At 35.7% G+C, this 5,143-nt stretch overlaps 1 long non-coding RNA gene across 1 annotated transcript; it reads right to left on the bottom strand.

Annotated features, from left to right (window-relative positions):
• Positions 1-1,841: 1,841 nt before the first annotated feature.
• On the bottom strand, positions 1,842-2,679 carry LOC139148782 (uncharacterized). The gene is made up of 3 exons (XR_011556015.1): positions 2,612-2,679; positions 2,301-2,420; positions 1,842-1,994 (listed from the first exon to the last, which is right to left on the bottom strand). It is a non-coding gene; the product is annotated as an uncharacterized lncRNA (long non-coding RNA).
• Between the last annotated feature and the right edge of the window lie 2,464 nt (positions 2,680-5,143).

Genomic DNA, 5,143 nt, shown 5'->3' with positions numbered 1-5,143 from the left:
ATCTAAAACCGTGGCTTTCGTCGACGAATAACGAGTTGTATTGTTTATTGCGTCATTCACATACTCGTAGACTGTATCATTGCCGGATTTTAGTTTGACAATGAAGGGTGATATGGCTGGCGTTTTGGTCACTTTGTAAAAATAACGAATAGGTAAAAGATGATATGTTACTCATTTTGAAATGGTCATTTGATAATTAAACTTTGGAAGTTTGAAGTCGGCGATCTAAAAAAGACACAATGGAATCTTATCCATATTATGTGATAATTGGGTAAGGTGTGTACTCTTTCAATGTTCCAATAATTGACATAACTAACTTGCTATCGAATTCAAGTTATAAAGTGACATAACAAAATTACCAGTAAGGCAATTTGGTCCTGAAAACCCAGGTGCACATATACATGAAGAAGGTGTGCTTGGACACTCGCCTGGATAACAAAACTTGCTATCCACTCGCCAGGAGCACTGTTCTGAAATGATATACATAACATTGTTATAGATAGCTTATGTAAAGAGGCCGATAAATATAGTGCATATCAGAAGTCATGTGAAATAAAGATGGGTAATTGATTTTGGATCTCTAATATCGACATTCAATTTGCATTTCATTCCCTGCAAAATGATTAGTACCAGAGGCGGAATTATTAGTTTCCATGGTTACGAAATTTATCTCCATTGTCCTTGAATCCCGAGGTGTGGATAAACGGGCCACCGATTTTAAACATCAAACATAGTTTGCCAAGGGTATTCTCCTTGACGAAACTTCCTCTTCAAATGGAGTTAGATTGCCGGTAGGAGTAAGTACTAAAACTAATGCCACAGGAAATATAAACTCACGCTGACAGGTTCCATTTGGTACGTCGTTTCTACTGACTAATGCGTATGCCTTTTGATCGTCACCACGATCATACTCGCACTTTAAGCAATAGTGATCATTCGAGGATGCACAACGAGTGTCCTCACAGTTTGATATTGAAGTACATGCTGCGTATGATAGAAAATCGTTGGTCATTAATCAAACCAACTTGTTTAGTAAAGATATAAGATAAAGAACATGTCACATTGAATAAGGGTGCAATGTTAAAAAATTAATGCAATTAATAGTGGCGTGACAAAATGATTATGACGATAATGGAAACAGGAGTACGAATATGAACTTATGGAATTATGGAGTATAGAAAGCTGTGCATAGAAATTCATTTGAATAAATTGCCGCTGCTGTTCTGCTTAAGAATCATCTAGAAATGACGCTTGTATTCTTCTAATTCATTTTTTTTTCTTTGTCAAGCTTTACTACACTGGTGTCACGTAAAGACTGAAGATTTTAATTATATGTTTCTCAAGCAAACTTTCAACCATTCTCCTTCAAAATCAAGAATAGAAGTTAGGGGTCATCGTGCAAATTTTGGTACTGGAGACACAAATTTACCAATATTTACCGATATTTGAAATTCAAAATGGCCGCCATTTCTGTGTTATCGGGAAAGTTGAAATAAAATTCTCGATTCTCATAAAACTCAGCCGGTAAGACATTTATTTACTCCATAACTTTCAAAATCAACTCCAACAAGAGACATAGGTCAAAAGAATATTATTAAGTTTCAGAATCCCAATTTCCTTACCTTAAGCACTTTTTATGGTCACAGGAGATCACAACAGTTTATTTTACAAAATATGCTTCCTATTTGTAAATGTGCTTCTCTTTACTTTCTGATCTATTGCTTTTTGAGATAAGCATTTCAAATCGATGATCAACTCACATATAAAATCGTCATATACAACAAATGAGTATAGCTCCGGCATGGAACAAAATGTGTGTAGGCGGCAAGAACCGCCTGTAATGTAAGACTAGAATGAATACACAATCTAAATTCAAGTTGGCTGAATAAACCATACCTGTGCATTGGTTGTCGAAGCAATATCCATGGCACAAGGTAGTGTAGTTATACTGTACTGTACGAGTTGTATTGTATTTTTCAATCTTGTATCGTAGACTATAAAAATAATTATGAGCCAATGGTAATGATAATAGCATGTTACAGAGCCTATTCCTGCACTATACACTCGACATAGAAAGTAGAGATAGGCATTTCCCAATATATAGGCAAACTTCCAAACAAATGAAGTAATGAAATTTTAATGTACAAAAAATTATACTTTTTATGTACAAAATAACTAACACTAAATGCCTATGATGGTTGATAACGAACCACCGTCCCGAACCTTTCGGTAACAATGTGTAAGTCTCTGAGTCATGCAGACATTAATGTAAAATTGGAGATATTGTTTCCTTTACTTACCGATATTTGGTACAGCTAACACCCAAACCACACGAAGCAGTAGTGGGAAAAGTGTATGGTGTTTCCTGGTAATTCGTCACAAGTTGGGTTTGATTGGCAACAAATTGACACTCATTTGGCCTGAGAAAAAAGACAACACATGATAAAGTAGTAAACGGTAGTAAACGACGGCCAACATATAGGACAAATGTGATGATCAAAGTAATAATCTTCGACTGTACGTGACCGCAAATGTGATGAAGAACATATGTTTTGTGTCCACAAAGTTTGTACTTAATTATCATTCACAAAAGTATGTCGCTTCTACTCACCAGTTACAAGTGCCAACTCTTATAAAACATAGTAACGAAAGGAGACTGTTGCCCAAGAACGGACCCATTTCTAGGAAAACTTCTTCTGAAATTGAAAACAAACGGCAATTGCTGAGGTTGTAAAAGTAGAGCTGTCGCTTCTAAAATGTAAGACGATACCTTTTTAAGTTCAAACAGTAAGTATATAAACATGAACTTGAATGGCGTAGCCACTTACCTTTGATAACGTTTTTAATCGGACGATAGACTAATTCAAATATTTAACTAAAGAAACTTTTTAATACCTGAAGAAATATTGTGAAAAATTCTGGAAGTATTGATAGAGAAATTTCACGACGATATTCGTATTTTTACTTGCCAAAACATATTAAGGCTATTAAATGCTTTAAAAAACTTTCGATGTTGATTTCCCACATGACATGTGCCACTTTCATGATGCAAATGGTTGCATGTATCTTTATGTAATCTGTTACATTGGTCACGCATACTATGTATGCGGTTATTGTCAGAGGCTCTATGTCATTTTCTATGACGCGAATTTTTTTTCCGCCAGGTTTATGATCAATGAACCGAAGGCAGGGCTTTCAGAAAATATATACTTTAATGGAGCTACAGACTAAGTTGTTTAAGGACATTTCAATTTTGGAACAGCCAAATACTTGAACTAATCGTGTAAAGTCTTCCCACTGGATCCCTTCAATCCTGGTAAATGTCGAACACCTTTCAAATTTCATCGAAAATATAATGATGTACGGTGTTTGAAATAAATAAGAGTCAGGGTACAAAGTATACGTTTACATATTTGATTTTTCACTCCCATGCGTCGTTCAGATTGGACGAGGACTTACCTTGGACTGGGGAAACAAACTTATCTTATGGCCTCTCGACTAGCATAGAGCTTTTAAATCATAGCAGGAATAATTTGTTTCATAATGTTTTAAATTATGACTTATATCAGCGAGTCACTCACGCCTTTGCATCATTCTGATTGGACGAGGGCACACATCATCTAGCTGCAGTAAAACGGTGTTTACCAGTGTTTAAGCGGTCCTCGCAACTAGTATAGAGGTTTAATGCGGTAACATAAATCGTTCAGATAGGAGTAAAACTTGACGTTTGAACGAAACAGCAATAAAGTACCTAGCGATCATACAAGATTTATGTAAACGTTTAGAAAATTGCTTTAGAAATGCCTTTAGTAATAGATTGTTTTCCCTTCACAAAAGCAGCCAAGAATGTATATTTGTTTTAATTCCTGTTAATGCTCGATCCCTGGCGCTTGATTTCCATTCGAGGCCTATCTCTATTTTCCTTTTTCCGCTCAACGTTTAACGCCATGAAAACAAAATAGCATGCAGCCCGTGATAATTGTCGAGCATTGTACCCAAATGTAAAAGTTTATAATATCACACTTTTTGGCGTATGCCAAACACCATGGCATTGCCACTTTTGTCGTCTGCACGTCGCTTCAATTGTTATGACTGTTCGCCGAATACGCGAACTGTTAGTAATAATCCCTTCAACAATGCATGCTTTGTCCCGAGCGAAGAACGATCGCTCTTTTTGACTTTGCGTTCTCTTTTTAGGATGCTGAAATCATTCAAATGCAAGAAATACACATGTTGATATGATGCAATATTCATAACCTTCATAACCTTCTTTGCAGGCGGGTATCTCTCGATTTTGATACGATCCATACAACACACTTCACAGATCATACTACATGTTGAACATTGTAACTATATATATATATAGTGTAAAGCAACCTGTGGCCGGGGGATGTTTGCTAATCTGTTTTCAATTTACACATCAAAATGCAAATCCAGTGCACTTCATACATATGAAAACTAAAGAAATATTTCCTCTGATGAACGTATCTTATTTATTATGTCTTATTTTAGAGACAGGTCTCTAATTTAACACAGATTTCCAAACTTGACACGACACTAACAGGAGTGACTTGCGTGCGGTATACACGTGATTAACGTCACTCCATTTGGGATATCGCAGCACGCGAAAAGACCTTCCTATGTAAATAATTATTTTATCAATGTTACATTAGTATTATTGGAAATAGTGTCGATACAAATACAACATACGTATCCATCAAGTAACCTATCAGGTAACTTACCATATATCACATCAATATTATCATCAATAATATATCACATACAAGTTTAAGTGCTAACGATTCCAATTTGACAACCTAGCAATTTTTGACAATGTGGAAAGCAACGTTAATTCGAGTTACTCAATCGAACTGGTAAAATCTCCCTATCACAGCAGGGCAGTGTAATCCCACAGCAGGCAGTTTGTTAATGAATAATATTTGAAGCTTCCTGATACAAAAATAGGATATATAAAGAATATTATGCACATGTTTCTTTTACGTATCAACATGTGCTATCGTTTATTCTAATCGGAAATTGGGAGCTGTATTATCTTCCTAAAATCGAAGCCTCTTCTTGAAAGAGGACTGTAGAATGCAAGTTCTTATAATCCCTTCAAAACATGTGTTGTTATACGCATATT

Source organism: Ptychodera flava, chromosome 2 (genome assembly GCF_041260155.1).
Source record: "Ptychodera flava strain L36383 chromosome 2, AS_Pfla_20210202, whole genome shotgun sequence".
In the NCBI taxonomy this organism is placed as follows: domain Eukaryota; kingdom Metazoa; phylum Hemichordata; class Enteropneusta; family Ptychoderidae; genus Ptychodera; species Ptychodera flava.
The sequence above is the reverse complement of the archived record's forward strand: the minus strand, read 5'-3'. Positions and strand labels throughout refer to the sequence as shown.